The sequence below is a fragment of the Typopeltis vanoorti genome, chromosome 9 (assembly GCF_054136105.1).
Source record: "Typopeltis vanoorti isolate ZY-2024b chromosome 9, IOZ_Tvanoo_1.0, whole genome shotgun sequence".
In the NCBI taxonomy this organism is placed as follows: Eukaryota; Metazoa; Arthropoda; class Arachnida; order Uropygi; family Thelyphonidae; genus Typopeltis; species Typopeltis vanoorti.
In genome coordinates this window covers 808,344-827,851 of record NC_143557.1, presented here as the reverse complement: position 1 = coordinate 827,851, position 19,508 = coordinate 808,344, and the positions used below count along the sequence as shown (strand labels likewise).

General features: G+C 37.0%; 2 protein-coding genes across 3 annotated transcripts in view; one reads left to right on the top strand and one right to left on the bottom strand.

The window, feature by feature from the left end:
• The window catches only part of LOC150102842 (calumenin-like), a 58,509-nt gene extending 50,978 nt beyond the window's left edge, over positions 1–7,531 (bottom strand). The window contains exon 1 of the mRNA XM_090398243.1: positions 7,297–7,531. The gene's annotated coding sequence lies outside the window, so the exon portion shown is untranslated. The remainder of the gene's footprint in view (positions 1–7,296) is intronic.
• A 127-nt stretch (positions 7,532–7,658) lies between these two features.
• Positions 7,659–19,508, top strand: part of Arpc1 (Actin-related protein 2/3 complex, subunit 1A) — a 380,782-nt gene continuing 368,932 nt past the window's right edge. The window contains exon 1 of one of the 2 annotated variants that reach the window (XM_090398241.1): positions 7,659–7,911. The gene's annotated coding sequence lies outside the window, so the exon portion shown is untranslated. Of the gene's footprint in view, positions 7,912–8,059; positions 8,188–19,508 lie in introns of those variants that run through there. The other variant, XM_090398242.1, reaches the window with a different exon arrangement.

Genomic DNA, 19,508 nt, shown 5'->3' with positions numbered 1-19,508 from the left:
AAAAAATTTATTGTTTGGGCTAGAATGAATGATTTGAAAGGAGAAAAGTATGGTATGAGGAAGGACGTGAAGGAGCTACTGAAAGTTACAAAAGAGTGAAAATTAAAACAGCGAGTCACTTGTCACAGTATGACAGAGTTGAGCTAAGAAGGAGGACCATAACAGTAAATGAATCAATGCATAGTTATGCAAGAAGAATGATGTGGAATTTGTGGATGTATGGAGTGAGTCTGACAGACTAAACTATTTATATAAGAAGGATGGTTTGAATCTGAATGGATTTGGTGTACTGTCTGGAATTGCTGAATGAAGTGAAAGAGGATATGCAAAATCAGGGAAATTAGATCTTTTAGGGGGAAGCTATTTAGTGAGTAGACACATACCAATCAGGTAGTTGACTGTACAAACTTGCAAAAAAATGACTATGTTAGTATCATTGGTAACACATCAGAATGGGATAGTTAGTATAAACCATTAGGACAGCAGTGGGCCTAAGAAGCTATTGCACTTTAAGTACATTACCACCAGGAAGCATTTCTTAGCATATTTTTCTTGTCTGGTCTGATGTTTTTCTGATTTCTCTGTGTAGTAGTATCATTTATTCCCTGTGACTCTGTTTCTCCATCTGCTCCCTTGAACAGATCCCATTGTGAAATCCATGAGTCTCTTTTTCTTCTAATTGAACCAGCTGCATCCTGTGTTATTTGCCATTGACTCACTTCCAGAGAATTCCTATCTTATCTTTCTCCAAGCAGGAGAAAGATAAGATAGGTATCCAGTCTTTTTGATGTTTCTACAGTGAATTTTCTAGGTATCACCATTGTTTTGTGGGCTGGGACTCCCTTGAGAGATTTTGGAGTCTTACTTTGACTGTTAATAGTTTATATTCTGGTGCCTTAAACTCAATGATGTGTCTAAGATAGATATGTTATTGATGCTTCTGAATGAAAGTGTATTAGTAATAAGCATTGGGTTTTTTTTTTTGTGTTTATATATGTAAAACAACAGGTGCCAGTATGAGATACCTTTTTTAATTTTCAATATTTCCTGTATGAAAACTAAAAAAATTTCCTGATATTTTCCCTACATAGTGTGATAGTTTTTGGAAGAACAGCAAATTAAGTATATAACACAGTTTATTAAACATATGAAGTGCCTCTCTAGCATAACTGGAAGAACAGCTGAACTTTGTGCCCTTCAATTGGAAAAGGCCTAGGGTCGATTCTAGCCCTGACAAGAAGAATCTTTATATGGGCTGTTTCAAATGAAGGTGAGGTATCCAAACTCATATGGAGGTAGCAGGGTTATTCATCCTGCATACAGGCAAATTGGGCATGAGAACACATGCAATTTACAAACAAAAAAATAGTGTTGTTGGTGGTGACGATGGTACTAGTGTTGTTGTTGTGTAGGTTGGAGAATTTAGTAGTATGGAAGACAGATGTGTGCAGCAAAGTATGACTACAAGTACACCTACAAGGACTTATCATGGGAGTGCCCTCCCATGATAAGTCCTTATAGGTGTCGTGCAATAATAATAAATTTCATGGCAAGTATATAAAAAAAAAATAAGCAAAATGTATATGATCGTTTTTAATAAAATGTTTATATGCCAATACAAAAAGTTGTTTTTTATATAGCAACGTCCTAACAATGGACATAGCGAAATTTTAAAATTCATTGAACAATAGGTAAACCTGTAAAAAAATGATGAAATATTTCACATTTCTAAATGTTCAGCAAGCATACGTATGTCACACGTCGCTGATATATTAGCTTGTGCAAATTATCATCATACCAACATGTATATTTGTCGGAGGAAATAAGAGATCTGGGGTTGATAATGGATAAGGATCTGAAATTTAGGGGACACACACACAGCCAAAATTGTGAAGACACCACACCGGCTTCTGGGAATGATGTGGAGAACACTGACTTGTACAATGGAACAAGAATCTCCCTACTTCTACAAGGCTTTGATTAGGCCACACACACAATCTGGGCACAATGGATTATTGTGCCCAGATTTGGTCACCTGGTTTTCAGAAGGACAAAGAGATGTTGGAAAGGATCCAGAGGTGACTGATTAAGGTAGTTTTCAACCTTTGGAATGTCGAGTGTGAAGAAAGATTGAGAAGATGCAATATGCATAGTCTGGTGGACAAGAGGAAGAGGGGAGATATGATAGAGACCTATAAGTTAGTAAGGAGTTGTTATAGGATTAATGCTGGAGAGGTTCTACAGAAAATAGTTGGAGATCAGGGGAGAACCAGAGGTCATCCCTGGAAACTGTATAAATAGGATGTGAGAAGCAGGTTTTTTTTTTCATTCAGAGTTGTGAATGATTGGAATGCCTTGCCTGAGAGTGTGGTGTCTGCAGAGAATTTGAGTGTGTTTAAAGCACGGTATGATGAACTGTGTGTATGATAAAAGGACCTCCCGGATGAGTCTGACTCAATGGGGTCTTGGGTAATAATAATATTCTGCAGACTCTTTGTGTGAGATTCACAACCATCAGCATGTTTATCATATTAAACCTTAAAATCCTCAACACTTATTACATTCATAACACATTCTCATAACGTGTCCTATTCATCCACAATTCTCCATCTAATATTCTACTCTTGATACCCTTCTTTACCACATTCTTACACAACTTCCAGGAATGGCCTCTTGTTCTTTCCTTCTCACCTTTTTTTCTTTATAATCCCCTCTGTATTACTAATAAAATCCCTTCACTAACTTAAATGTTGGTTATTGAGAGAAGTTAGTATTCTGTTAACCTCTCTCAACAAACAACATTCCAGTCCTGATACTACTGCCTTAGTCACTCATCTCTGGACCTTCTCCAATGTCTCCACACCACACCACAGTGAAAACTAGGTGACCACAATCCGAGTCAAGGTGTGTTGTAACCAATATTTTATACAGTGCCACAACCACCACCTTATTTCTACATATCAGCAGAATATATGTTTCACCAAAATAACATAAAAGAAATTGTCCACTCAAACCTTTTGTGAATTCTATAGGCAATCCTACTTATAAAATATCAAGATTCCTGTCGAACCTTCTCCATCACCTCGCTGGCTACTCAACTCTTCGATAAAAAAAAAATTTTTTTTCATAGAATATCATAAGGATAAAAGATGTTAAACTAGCAGATACAGACATTTGGTCTCTCTCTTCAACTAATATCCCTCACAAAAAAACAATAGAATTGTTAACCTAAAAATTTCTACTAGACAGTGGAATTATTCAAATTTACAATCGCATCAGGTTACTTCATATAGAAAGAACAGCAGTGCGCTCACTCTTATCACCTAACTTAGCCAACTTTTTTCTTGAACACCTAAAAGAGAATTTTTCGCTCTTGACCCAAAACCAGCAATGTGGCTACACTACGTCGATTGCAGTTTGGAGTCGCACAGAACCTGAAGTCTACTCATTTCTACAAAAAATCAACACCCTGCATTCTCATGTCAAGTTCACACATGAAAAGGAATCATCAATAGGTATCAGCTTTCTTGATGTACACATCCAACACAAACAAGTTGGATCTATTTCCACTTCAGTCTACCAAAACCCAACTCTTTCAGGCCGTTATATCCATAATATGTCAACTCGCCATCCATCTCAGAAATATAGCATCATAAAATCTTTAGTATCCAAAGCAATCAAATTTTGCAGGATGATTTAGATAGATTGGTGGACTGGGCTAAGGAGAATGGATTCAGTTTAATGTGACAAAGTGAATGGTTATGCATTTTGGGGTGAAAAGATTATCAGCAGTATACCACATTGGTGGAACTGTACTCCAGGAAATTGACAAAGCCAGAGACTTGGGAGTGTTGGTGGATAGTGAGTTGAAGTTTAGGGACATACAGCAAAAGTGGCTAAATCAGCTTATCAGATCACTTGGTTACTGAAGAATATTTTGACGAGAAGAGACAAGCAGGTTATTGTTCCTCTTTATCGAGTCTTGATAAGACCCCATCGTGACTACTGGGCACCAGGATTTCTTGGTGATGGGGAAGAGGTAGATAGGATCCAGAGGCGAGTGACCAAGATGATAGCTGGTCTATGGAATGAACCTTACGAGAACAGATTGAAGATTTGTGGGTTACAGAAATTTGGTTGATAGCCAGAAAAGGGGTGATATAATTGAGGCATTCAAATTACTGAGGGGTTTTTACAAGATTAATTCAGAAGAAATTTTTCAGAACAGTCTGGTAGGGGAGAACTAGAGGCCATCCATAGAAACTGAGCAAGAGTGTTAGAACTAGGTTTTTTACTTGGAGAGTGGTGAATGAGCTGTCAGAGTCTGTTGTGGGTGCCATGACTGTGAATGAATTTAAAGCAAAGCATGATAGATATTGTGCAAATGCTGAATAGTTCTTGACATAATGTTTAGGGGTCTCCCTCGATGAGTCTAAGGACTCCTTGGACTTGTCCGTAATAATAATAATGTATAAATAAATATATCTCTGAACATCAAGACCACATCTGCCTTATCAAATCTCACAAATCTGGCCTTGCACATCATGGAATCAAAAATGCTAACCACAGGATCCATGGCAAAACGTCAAGTTACTACATAGATCCACGTATGGTTATATAAACAAAGTGCTGAAGCCCTACATCGTAGACCTAATCTTAATCGAAATGACTGTCTCACTATTCCCGAAGTTTGGGAAATCGATATCCTCAATTGTATTCAATAATTTATCTGCTATATTTTAATTTAATTTAAGCAATTTAAATTTCAGCACAGTAGGTTTTAATTCATTAACACACAACTGTTTACGTAGAGGGATTCCAATTTAAGCATGCGCATGTATGGATGGTCACCCTCCCAGTTAGTACTTGGGAGGGTGCCCAGCTGGGAACCCTGGGTGCTGCTGGCATTAGTTATGTGCATCGATGGTTCAGTGGTAGAATGCTCACCTGAATCGGCCCTTGGTTTGATTCCCAGCGGATGGAAATATTTGTCGGCCTGGCTGTCCGAGTGATTAGTGTATCCGCTCTCCAGCCAAAAGGCTGTGGGCATGGTGGATGTTTTGTGAATGTTTGTTGAAATACTAGTGGTGGTAATCGGCAGTAGATGCCGTTAGTGTAGTTGCGGTCAGTTGGTGGATTGAGTAGCGGAGACAGTTGTGAAGTAGGTGCCCTCCCTCGATGAGTCCTTGGTCTCCCTAGAGGTATCAAATATTAATAATAATGTATTTAATTCAATTCCTATCATTGTGCATTAGTTGTACTGATGTCTTATGATATGCAAGATGAAATATTTACATAATAAAAAAATTATTTACTGTGGCATATGTGTTATTCTATAGTTATAGATATCCCACTGGTCTGGTTTCACTATATATATATATATATATATGTTAAAGATACCAAGCAATTTTAAACCTGGTTTTACTCCATTTCCCAAGTAAGCAAACAGACTAAAAGTCAAGTTTGCGCCTGCAATTGATGCAAGTCTAACTGATCCCACAGGTAGTGCAGGACCAGGGCAACTCGTGGCAAAGGTGGAACAAGCTCCGATCACTAATCTTAATATTTACCCTTAATGCCAAAACACATCTCCAAGAAGGGGATGTATGATGTTTTGTATTAAAGGCAAGGGGCCACTACCCAGACCGGTTTCGACCTTTATTGAGGTCTCGTCAGTGGGAGCTAGGCTTAGAAATACCAAGATTTAGTAATACAGAGCTTGTAAGTATTTCGCCAAAACAAGTTACCATAAGGTGTTTTAACCTTTATGGTAACTCTGTATTACTAAATATAGATACACTTGTCACACGTCTTCCTTCTAGCAAGCTTTCCTTCACTGTTTACCGGAAACCGACAGATACTGGCCAATATATACACACACATAAACGCCCACCACCACCCAACACAAAAAGTAGTTGGCATTAATACTCTAAAAACAGGGCTCTGAAGATCTGCTCCAGTGAACAGGCACTGAAAGACGAATTTAAAGTGATCAGCAATACTTTTCAAAAAAAAAAAAAAAAATGGGTACAGCCAAAACACTATTAACAAAATTCTCTACAAGACCTCAATAAAAAACAAAGACAAACCAGACTACAATAAAACTATAACCATTCCTTACATTAAAGGGACATCAGATAAAATAAACAGACTACTACAAAAATACAACCTCAAAGTCACCTTTATTTTAAACCTCCTGAAAAATTAAAAAGCTTACTCAACTCATCGAAAGACCCACCCTGGAGTATACAGTATTTATTGCATCTGTAACATACCATATATAGGAGAAACAGGACACTCAATTTCTATCAGACAAAAAAGAACATAAACGACACATTAAATATAATAATTATGGTGCAGCTGGCCTTTCTGATCATGCCCTGAACACCTTACATAGAATTGACTAGAAGAGCACTAGTTGTCACATCACACCAAAACATGGTATGAACGCAAATTTAAGGAAGCCTGTGAGATTATTACCAACCACCCCAATCTGAACAATAATGATGGTCTAAAAATCCCAAACATATGGAAGGCATCTATTCGACCCACGGAACCTTCCTCTCTAGGAGCAACTATAAACAGGACTGTAGAAAATCCAGGATCCTAAATCAAAAATAACAATTGTAATGCTAAAAATAGAACATCATTGTGACTGAAAGAAAACTATCTGTAAGAAAGAATGTTTATTCATGTTATCATAAATAGAATTTAGCTTGATGTAGTTTATAATTTTTTTTTTTTCACTAGAGATCATGACAGTAGAATAACTTGTGATCAATTCATTGTTTCTCTAGCTTAACTGTATGCAATGTAATTTAGCTTGTCCTGTATATGCTCCAGGTGATCTTAATATGAAGATCGAAACGTCGGTTGTAAAGTCCATAATTTCTGAAATAAGTTCTGTATAGTAGTGGAGACGAAGAGTTGTACAGTAGGTGTCCTCCAGCGACGAGTCTTCGGACTACTTGGAGGTGTTACGAATAATAATAATCCTGTGGCATGCAGATCCTTAAAGAGCGGAGTTCTCTCCCATACACTACTTTTCTAAATTATAGTTAATTACGTGCATTTTAAATTTGCAGATATCCACAAATTTTACAGAAAATTAGTGCTCAGATTGATAATTTGAAGTTATTGGATTGCAAATGAATTAGTTATGCGAGATGATTAAAAATTATCAGTGTTATTTAAAACGCGCGAAAAATCTCGTTTCGTTTTGTAAATTAGAGCGTACTATATTATTCTATATTTTAAACTGTATATATTATTCTTTATTATTACAAACATAAATACCTGAATGTTGTCTTCCTTTCTTGATGTAGAATAATGGAAACAAATAACAGCACACGTTACGAATCTTCTTAAATTTTAACTTTACAAATGTTCTTGCTTAATTAAAACAAAATAAAAAAAAAAGACTCCACGATGAACCGTTGAATTCTACAATCTTATTTGCATTTAAAATACTGTTACATCAACTGAAGATCGTGCAGCTAATCTAGTGACTGCACACGTGTGCTATATTATATTATACGAGGAAGTTGTGGACACGTCAGCTGTTTGAAACCTTTTGACCAATAGCTGAAACAAGCGACTATCCAATCGGTAGAGGGTAAGTTTTCGATGTTATGAAATAAATGAATTATATACCTGCATTCATTTGTGGCTTTATGTGCAATACAGAAAGTAGTGTGATTATGAGGAAAGTGACAGATTTTTTTAGAATAAAAATTTAAGTATTTATTCGTTAATTAATATAAAACCATGAGGTTATTTTTTGAGGATTCTATTTGACTCATCTAGTTAAAAGACGTGTATTCTGGTTGCTTAGCATTAAGCCATTTCACAACAAGTATCGTTTTGATACCTAATGTTTCACATATATAGTGCTATAATTTTAATTATACGGTGAGTTAGATGGTCACGTACAAAAATTTTATTGATATTTTAGTCAAATTCTGTTTATGCATAAAAGTAATAATGTTAATATTATTTAAGGTGTTGATGTATTGTTGACTGAATATAAGCCTAACGAAAAATGTATTCGTAATTGCACCCTCTCAGACTAGGCCAGCGGGCGTGGCACGGAGGTGTTGTGTGTATGGGTGGTTTTTACAATTTGTAACTTTTTTTGACATGCTCCAGTAAAACTTAGAGAGGGAGAAAAATTGTTCTTCGTTTCCGGTAAGTTAATATTGCACTACCACGCTTAATTTATTCATATGAGGTCTTATTGAAGTACAATAAAAAGAAGTGTAAAGAAATCTGATTTTTCCGCCAGAAGTTTGTTGGTTATGTTCTATATTTGATATGTTAAAAGGTAATATGCAGACATTTTCCAAGATCGCAACGCAGCTAAAGGCAACAAAAATACTAGTTAACTATATGCGGGGTTGCAGTTTTCAGTTTGCGACCACCTTTGAAAATTAATTTTCGATTATTATTCTGAAGTGTTCCCAAATTTCGAAGTGTAACTACTCTACTGGTTGGAAATTAAAGTTGTTCTTCGAAAACTTCTTACTTGGAATTGCTGCTAGGCCGAGTTGTTTTATGGTTCTTCGAGTTGCCGTACGTTAATACTTAAATTAGATTGCACTTTGTTGTAATGCATTCTGAATCCAGTTTACTCTTTTGAACAAGAAAAGTTAAACTATGTCCACCCTTACTTAATATTAATAGTTTGTTTTCACGTCAGATTATATACCTGGTAATGTAAGATTAGTGTTAGGTTTAGTTATAATTAAATGATTTCTGCATAAATTTATTATGACAAGCTTTCTCTGATATGTAATCACAAGAGATTTATTACTTTTATATTTCTTAATTTCATCACATTTGAATCATCTGCCACATTCTCTTTGCAATTTAGCAACTTACTCCTTTCCTTGTTTCATACTTTGCATACATCTTCCAAGGATAGTGTTATGTTCTCTATTCACAGCAGGAAATTATTTCATCTATACGAATTTTTTTAAACTCTTTTTGTGAGTATGTGTCATCACTTCTTTTCCTCATATATTTAGATCAGTCACTAAATGATTGTGAATCGCAATCGTTTAGTGACTGGTCTACTTTTGTATTGTGTGAAAGTTTCATAATCTTACGCTCTGTGGCTAGCATATTTGTTGCTGCTGAAAGCAGCTGTTTTGTATTTTTCTTCAATTATGTTGTACTCTCAAATGCATGAAGTACCATGATGGATCATTCAGTGAGCAAGCAGTATCAAGGAAGCAGAAGGTTACAATTAGGAGTCCCACAGGGCTCAGTACTGGGACCTGTAGCATTTAACTTTTATATCATTGACATTATCAGTAGATTGCAGGAAGATGTTTTGCAGATGTGAAGCTGGAAAGGGTTATTAGTAATAGTGCAGATGTGGTAGGCCTTAAAGAGGATTTGAATAAAATAGACAGTTGGGCAAATGAATGGGCTTGTCAGTATAAATCAGTTATATGTAAAGTCTTGAAGATTGGGATACATCAGTAGGCTGCATACTCAGGAGGAGGAAGTATGAAAGGCAAGAAGTCTGGTTGGGTGATGACTGATAGAAACCTGAAATTTAGGGAACATATTGTGAAGTTAGTGAAGGTTACCCAGAAGATTATTGAAATACTGAAAAATATGTTAACCTGCAGAGATAAGTTGTCATTCCATTGTATAAAGACGAGTTCAGACCACATTCGGACTATTGTGCTGGCCTGTTTGGCCGAGTGGTTAGCATATCTGCTTTCCAGCCAAAAGGCTGTGGATTCGAATCCCGCCATGGATGTTTGTGATTGTCTGTGAAAATACTAGTGGTGGTGGTTGGTATAGACAAAGGTGGTTGCAGTTGGTGGATACGGAGAGTTGTAGTGTAGATGCCCTCCCTCGATGAGTCTTTGGACTGCTGTAGGTGTTATGTAATAATAATAATAAATTCTGACCCCAGAAATTTCAAGGGAATAAATTAACTGTGGATAGAGTACAGAAACCGGTAACAAATATGATATCAGTACTGTATAATGTTCGTTATGAGGATAAACTGAGGGATGGCATGCAAAGCTTGGTGGATAGAAGAAGAGGTGGTGATGTCATTGAGACTTTGAAACTGTTAAGAGGTAATTACTAACACTAACACCATCTTTCAACAAAGATGTGCACAAGTACTAGTGGTGGTGGGCGGCGGTAGATGGCATTGGTGTAATTGTGGTCAGTTGGTGAATTGAGTGGTGGAGAAAGAGCTGTAGAGCAGGTGCCCTCCCTCGATGAGTCTTTGGACTCCCTGGAGGTGTCAAATAATAATAATAATGATAAAAAGTTCACATGGAGTGAAGAAATAAGAAAAGCCTCATTCATGATGTCATTGTTGATAGTGATATCATCGTGCTCGTTCAGGATACAACAGTGTACAGAGGATTTGAAATTGGAAGTGACCATTAATTTAGTACTAAGGATAAAAACGGATATCACATTTTTCTTTTTGAAGAAAAAATGTGATATTTTTTTCTTTTTGAAGAAAAAATAAAACAAATTTGTCTAAAAATTGAGCATAAGCAGAAGAATTCATCACTAAATATTAATACCAGAATCACTTAAGTTTAATATTTTTATTTTATATATTTATTTATTTTTCATAGGCATTGTTAATACAGCTATAGAAAAACTAAAAAGGACAACAACTTAATTGAATATCACATGCTTTCAGTGGTGTCCAGAACCTAAGGGCAAATACTATTTCTGAAGATTCAGACAAATCAGCTTGTGGCAATTTGTATAATTGATGATTTTGAGTAGACAGCGGGTACACTTTCACATTTTCGAATCGCTTGCTAAGGAGTCAAGTGGTAGTACTCAACAGGATAAAAGACTGCACTAAGCGAATTGTTTGAAGGAAGCTCTTTTTGTGAAGGAAAGTTGCAAACTTTGATATCTTATAATGTCCCGAAGACATCATCTAGATCAGGGCTTCTTAAACTTTCTCCACTCGTGACCCCTTTTTGCCCAAGAAATTTTTATGTGCCACTGGGTATATAGGTATATAAAATAGATAGACGGATCAAATGTTTACTGATAATAAATCGTAAAGAAATTTATTTTAAAACAATTCTTTGGTATACATATAATTTTACCATTTATTAAAGATGAAAGCAAATTTGCTTACTAATGAGATGGATGTGCTTCTTTATTTTTACATAAAGAATTAAATCTTGGCTGAATATTTGATACTGCAGGATGTAGAGCATCTTCAAGGTTTTTCAGAGTTGATCGATTATTTTGATTTTATAATCGTCAATGCTGAGAACTCTATTTCGCATAAATATGTAGTACAAAATGGCAGAAATATGTTTAGGGCCATTTCAGAAATTGTTGAAAATTCTGTCCTAATCCCAAGCCAAAATTCATTTAACCATTTTTTAGGAAACTCAAGCTGTGTCACTTAATAACTCTGCAAATTCTTTTAGAACTTTTAATAGCAGATGACTGATGTTTTTGATTTCAATTGAGTATGGTTCATGAATCCAACTTAGTTTTTTAGAATCAAAATTTGAAGGGAAGTATTTCTGAAACTGTGTTTCCAGGCACTTCAGATGATTAATTCTTCTTTTGCAGCTTCTCCCACTTAAGTGGGGTCACTGTTGATGATGAGTCTCCTCCACATCCTCCTGTTTTGGGCTGTCATCACATCCAGGTTCTTCATCCTCAAGTCCTCTTCTACCAGCTCCCTCCATCTCTTCTTTGGCCGCCCACACTTCCTCCTTCCTTGCAAATCCATCTGCATGACTCTTCTTCCCACATATTCATCCTCCCTCCTCGTCACATGACCAAACCATCCCACCCTTGCTTCCTGTATCTTTTGCTCCTAAGTTCGTCACTTTCACTGTTCTCCTTAGTCATTTCTCAGACGATCCTTTCTGGTCACACCGCACATCCACCTAAGCATTCTCATCTTTGCTACTTCCATCCTGCTGATGTTATTTTTCCTCAGGGCCACAGTTTCTATAGCATACGTCATAGCTGGCCTCATTACTGTCCTATAGATTTTACCTTTCAGATTGATCGGCACCCTCTTATCGCATAACACTCCAGCCATCTCCCTCCAGTTCCCCCAACCTGCTTGTATCCTGCATCCCACTTACTTCTCAGCTCCTCCATCTTCTTCCACTGTTGAACCTAAATATCTAAAGTCCCTCACCTTCCTGATGACATTTCCTTCCAGCTCCAGATCTGTCTCCTGGCCGCTGCCCACTGTGCAACACATATACTCTGTCTTACTTCTGCTCAGTCTCATACCTCTCTCTTCCAGTACTTTTCTCCATCTTTCCAGTTTAGTTCCCACTTCTTCTCTTGAATCTGCATACAACATTGTCCAAGGCGCATCTTCTCTCACCTCCTCCGTCACCACCTCCATCACAATGTTAAACAGAAACGGACTTAATGCTGACCCTTGATGCAAGCCAACTGTTACTTGAAAACTTTGTCTGTCCCAGACAGGTCTGAACACTTGTCTTCACATTTCTGTACATCTCCTGTACCAACGTGGCATATTTCTCTGGAACCTTCTTCTCCCTCAGACACCTCCAGACTTCTTGCCTTGGTACTCTATCCTATGCTTTCTCCAAATCAATAAATGCCAGGTGTAGCTCCCATTGTTTCTCTCGAAACTTTTCCATCATCTGCCGTAACCCAAAGATAGCATCTGTTGTTGATCTACCAGGCATGAAGCCAAATTGTTCCTTTGCAATCTCCCCCTCCTTCCTCAATCTTCCATCAAGAACCCTTTCTAGGATTTTCATTGTGTGGGACATCAACTTTATTCCTCTGTAATTTTTAGTCTTGTGCATCCCCTTTACCCTTGTAGATGGGGACAAGAGTATTCTCCCTCCATTCCTCGGGTATATTTTCCTGTTGGCAAACTTTCATGAACAGGTCCCACAGCAGGTCAATTCCCTCTTCCCCCAGTCCCTTCCATACCTCCACTGGAATCCTGTCGGGTCCCACAGATTTTCCATTCCTCATCCTCTTCATGGCCTCCATCACTTCAGATGATTAATTATAACTTACAGTTGAATGATTGGGAAGTTTATTTTCAATTATAAAATCATCTGTAGCTGTAAACATTTCTAAAAAAACCATTTTCCAGCCTATTCTTCCATATGTTAGCTTTTGTAGTAAAACTTTCAATTTTTGCATTTGAACATAAATATGCTAAAATTTTTTTCCTTGAAGCAACATGTTTAAATCATTGAATTTTTTGAAAATATCCGACGAACAGTTTTGAAAGCCATAAGTCATTACGAAAAAAATTAACAAAATCAGATTTTTGCTCAGTCTAAAATATAACACCCCATCTTTCAATTTCAATAACCTGTTTAAACTTTGCCCTCTTGAGAGCCACCTTACCACTGCACGTAGTAATAAGGTTTTGTAATCTAGTCCGTGTTTTCAAAAGGTTTGAAAACAAACGACTGTTAAGGGCACAGGTTTTTAATGAAGTTAATGATTTTGATAGTATATTTTTTTTGGCTACGAGTGCCTCCCGATGGATCATGCAGTGAGTAAAAGTGGCATGTTCATTACCACCAGCTTTAACTTTTGCTAGAAATCCAACATTCTTACCCATCATTGCTCCAGCACCATCTGTACAGACTCCAATGCAATTTTTCCACTGTAAACCTTCATTTGTGCTAAATTCATAGACTTTAAGATGTATATCTTCCTTTCTCTTTTGTGCCTTTCCAAAGGGCAACAAAAACAATTCCTCATGTATGCTTCCTTCATAAACATGTTACATAAAGTAACAACTGTGGCATGTTAGAAATATCAGTTGTTTCATCTAACTGAATTGCAAACTTTGGGCTGCTCTTAAGCCTGGTAATAAGCTGCTAGAATTGGTTATTACTAATTTCAGAAATTCCTTTGGAAATAGTATCATTCGGTAAAGGAATTTTACAAATTTCATCCCCATACTTTTTCCCATGAACTATTTCTGACATTTTAATAGCAGCAGGTCACACAAAATCTTCAACCACGTAGGGTTTTTAGTTTTTTTTTACAATTAAATAAGAAGTTTCGTAAGATGCAAGTAAAAACTTTTCATTGACTGTAAGAAATTTCTGAAAACATTGATTTTTATTTGAAGATTTTAAAAGTTAGTTCAGAATAGTCCCCCCGGGCTGATAGTGCCTGGCTAATGTAATAGTTCAGAATATTCCTATGGCTTATTGCAGCACGCTGCGTGCTTGGTATTAAGATGTCGTTTTAGTTTTGCTGGTTTCGTGCTCTCTGCAGCCAAAACTTCATTACACATTAAGCAAAGAGTTTTTTCCCATACCATCATGATTATTAGAAGTAAATCCATATTGCAAAAATAATTCAATATTTTTTCTTGTCAATTTAGGTGTACTAGCAAAGACTGCGCATTGTCATCAGTATTTTTACCTCTTCTGTCTAAACTTAGCCAGTTATCCATAACCGAAAATTTTTTTCAATTATGACTGTATGAATGACAGTAAGAAAATATTAAGTCTTTATTTTCTGTACTATTTTGTTTCTATAAGAGCAGAAAACTTTGTATGTAAAGTGAAAACACTGTAATTCATAACATGCAATACTCTAGAGTCTGAGCCAAGATGTTTCTGTCAGCATTCATTGGCGTTGCGTGACGGCGTGCAAAGTGTGCATGTTCAAAACCAAGGGTGCTGTGAAGTCGCGGTTTGCAACATGGGCGAGCGCTGCCAGAAACACCTCAGATTCATTACGTGTTTGATTTTGAATTAATTTTTGTTCGTTGCGCGTTCAGAAGCCTTTTACTGTTGCCAAATTTTTTGTGACCCCGGCATTCAGTTACGCGAAGCCATTTGGGGTTGCGACCCACAGTTTAAGAAGCTTTGATCTAGATGATTTCATGTGGGAAAGAATTTATTGGAAAGCTTGAAGGCTGCAGAATTACTGATATTGCCAGACAGTTTGGAATCTCACTTAGCATTGTATCCAGGCTTATTCAGCATTTCAAACTGATGGAGCATGTTCCAGACTTTTTTAAGAGGTTGGCCTTGATCTACCATGGCGCATGAGATTTTCGGTTATAACAGCAAAACGTAATCCAGGGCAGGTCAGCTTGCAAGTCTGCTCCATTCAAGCGCAGGTATGCAGATATCTTGACAAACTGTGCAAGATGTTTGCAACAAGTGGGCCTGTATGGTGGAAGGTGTGTAGTCTTGTGTTTCCTTTATCCAAAGCTCATCATAGAACACGTTTTCACTGATGTTGAATCCATTAAAATTGGATAAGCCCCAATGGGCTAACTCTTTACAGATCGGAGTCATTATAGTTTTTCATCCAATTCTAGATGACAGGTGATTGCTGTGAAAGTGCTACTACTTGCCATCATAGAATGTTCTTGAAAGGTATATAAATGGCAGTGCTGGAGTCATGGCGTTGGCAGGCATTATGCTTAATGGATGCACTGAGCTACAAGTCTGGAAAAAGGAACTATGACTGGTAAACAACATTGAAGTTTTTCAATGTCATGTTTGGTTGTTCCGTGGTACTGTATGCAAAGAATTCATTTTTATGGATGACAATGTCATACCACACCGTACACAAGCAATGGAGATACTTCTGGAGATAAAGGATATTAATTGAATCAATTGGCCAGCACACGCTCTCCAGATCTCTGCTCCATAGAACACGTTTGGAACGCATTGCTGCTTGAAATTCCTCTCCAGAAAACAAAGGTGTTATCCTTGCTCTGTTTACCTCAAGTACTCCCGAATCACTTTCTGCTAAGCATAGTACACCATTGTTAGATTGTGTCGCAGTTTGGGGTGGACATGTTTCATACTGAAATGTCTTTCTGCATATTTTTCTGTCTTGCAATTTAATTTGTATGATATTTATAACACATTGTGTAATATAATTTATTAGTATGCTAGCAGTAAATTTTTGTCCACATTTGGCTGGACATTTTTTTTTTTTTTCATATACAGGTAAAAATGTAGTTTGTACTTAGCTTTTGTAAACTGGTGTATATGTAGGAGTAGAATCCATGTGTAGGCAACTGACTAGTGGTGTGCTGCAGTGGCTCTGTACTTGGATCACTGCTGTTTATTTTGTACTTCAGTGATATAGGAAAAAATTTTAAATGCAGATATTCAGTTGTTTGCTGATCATAATAGTTAATCAAGGTGATGTAGAGAGCTTGCAGGATGAATTTTATAGGCTTACGCTATTATTATTATTTTGCTGCCCCCTGTGTAATCATGTCTTATTTTGTGTGTGTGTGTGAGGGGGGGGGGAAGCAAAGTCTTATCATACCACTTCTTAAACTCTACTGTGTGCATGTTTATTATCCTCTCAGACAATGCATTCCATGCTATTATCTCTCTCCATGCAAAAAACTTATTTCTTAACCTTTTACTCACCACTCCCTTTTGAAACTTCCATGGTTGACCTGTTGCCCTTTCTATTTCTCCTTCTACCATATGAAAAATCTCCTCAGTGTCAACACAATAATAACCCTTGAACAGCTTTAATGTCTTGATCATATCCTCCTTTTTGTTTTCTATCCATCAAACTCTGCAATCTGCATGCCCTCAGTCTGTTCTCGTAATCAGCATTGTACAGTCCTGATGTATTTTTTGTTATTTGTCTTTGCATCCTCACCAAGGTTTCTTCATCCCTTTCAAATCCTAGTGACCAGATCTTAGCACAGAAATTTAGATGCAGTCTGATCCAAGCTTTATAAAATGGGATCACGCACTTTTTTTTAATCTCTAACAGGAAATGTCCTCAACATCGCAACAATTATCTGTGATGTCTTCACAACCTTTGTAATATGTCCTCGGAACTCCACCACATGCCACCTAAGATAATTGTCCTTCATGAAATCCAGAAATTCAATTCCTTTATTCCTGCATGCTGTTTCCTTGCCCACTTTGTATTGTTATAGTTGAAATCCCACTTAATGATCACTTGCAAAACTAATTTGTCTAAACGTTTACTGCTCATCACCAATTATATTCACTAGTGTGTAGCAAATTCTACCAAATATCTTGCCTTATAAATATCTGTCAAAACCATATACTCTCAAAGCTATTGGTGTTATCTCCACTGTGATTTTCCACCTTGAGAGGGCACAATTACTCTTATCATGAGTAACACTGCCAGCACAATTACTCTTTCCTATTTTGCTATAATATGCTATACCCTTTGATTTCTATCCCTCTTAGAACATCCTCCTCAGTTGACTAAGTTTCATTGAAGACTAGAGAAGATGTCGTGGCCTTACAAGAAGACTTCAATAGATTGAGTAAATGGAATGGGAATGCTAGTTCAATGTTGAAAACTGTTGAGTTTGAGTGTGTTTAAGGCATGGTATGATGAGCTGTGTGTATGACACAAGGACCTCCTAGATGAGTCTTTGACTCCATGGGGTCTTGGGATAATAAAAACAATATTTGGTTGTTTGTTGAGGTTGTTGAACTGTTTCAACAACCTCAATTTCAGGAGGCTTCAAGTGTTAAAAGATGATTTGAATATGTTGGTATTTTGGGCAGAAGAATGGTGATGTCATTTCAACATTGCCAAGTAAAATCATGTACTTTATCTAGAGAAGATGGAATGATATGTATTTTATTGAAGGAATTTTCTGTTGGGAGGAGGCAGTGATCTGTTTGAGTGGTGAATATGCAGCTTAAATTTAGAGGACAGATCACAAATCTGTGAGCTTTACCCAAAATTACTGCAAACTTTAAAGGTGGTAGGGGAGATGAGAGATCTGGGAGTGATGGTGGACAAGGACACGAAATTCAGGAGCCACGTTGCTCAAGTTCTGAAGTTGTCGCATCACTTTGGCAATGATGCAGAGGACCTTTGCATGCAGAAATGAAGAGGTTATGATTTCATTATATAAGGCCTTGATCAGGCCTCTGCATTATTGTGCACAGATTTATTCACCAGTTTCATGGTGATGAGAATATATTAGAAATGAAATGTGGAATGCAAAGACATTGAAAGAATGTAAATTATAAAGCCTCATGAATAGGAGGAGGGATATGATTGAGATGTATAAGTTATTCAGGGGGTTGTTACCAGGTTGGCATTTTTCATAGAATGGAAGGAGGGGTTGGTAGAATTAAAGGCCATCCCTGGAAACTAATGAGGAGGAGAAGGTTCTTTGCATGGAGAGTGGTTAATGAGTAGAATGTATTGCCCGAGTGTGTTGAGTGTAAATGCATTGAATCATTTTAAGACATGGTTGGATGAGCTTTTTGTGTGATAGTGTGTACCTCCCACAATGAGTCTGACTTCATGGAGGTCAGATGTTAATAATAATAATGAGAACAGATAAGCAGAGTTAGGAATAAGGCACTAATTACACCACATATGAATTTCTGTGTGCAGAAATGGTTACCTGGATAGTACAGTGCAATTGTTCCCAACCACTACAAATCTCTTAGTAAGGCAGAACCTCATCTTCCTTGAAAACAGAATCTCATCCTTCTTTTCTAGACCTTTACAACAATTCTTGTACATTTCATGAAAGCATCCACCAGATGACTTGCACTAACTGCAAAAATCCAAATGGTCAGTACTGCACCTTCATGGCAGCTAATATAGAACTTGTATTCAGTGGAAGCTCCCATACAAAACCAAGTATATATCAGACCCACTGCAAACATATACTGGAGGTTGTGGCACAATTTCTTGCCTACTTCTACTGAGCTCCACAAATTCCAACTTAGAGAAGTGGATCGTTTTCTCGATTTTTAACATTCCAGGTACTAAAAACACATCTGACCTGTCCTGAAGACAGAATGATTATCACCTCTATCTTGGACATGGCCTTTAGCACCTGCAAACACACTTACACACAGCCAAGAAGATTTCTGGTATCTGCTCCATGCAGATAAGAGAATACACAGAGTATATCGCTTGCTGTTCATCTATGCCATCATGGAGAGTATTGTAGGAAACACACAAGAGATAACTATCACAAGGAAATATCTATAGCCAAAGGTAGAACCCAACTAACTTCTTTTGGATTGGAGCAGGCTGTATACTTAATGTTCACTTTCATCTACATAAACTTCTACCGAAGATCAGTTGTTCTCTGTTCTAAGAACAACTGATTGTCTTTTATTCTTTTATTATTATTCCTCTGTTCTGTTGTATGTTTTTGATAATCCTTTTTCTTTACAATACTTATCAGTAATATGTGAAATTTTTATTTTCATTCATTCAAATGTATTTTTCTGAGTTAAATGAATTAAAAAAAAAAGTCACTAGGATATCTGGGCAATTAGGATACATTAGTACTGAGATTTAATAGCTAAGATTCTTTTTAAAATTTCGAGAATGGTAGCAGATTACAGAATGTGCAACCTGCTCTGCAGAACTTGGAATTTAGGAAGAGAAGACATGATATATTTGAAACATGCAGGTTGGTAAGAGGATCCTAGATAAAGGTTTGCAGTGACCAAATCCAAGCTCCTGAGCTTGTTCGCTATCACTCTTCAGGCAGT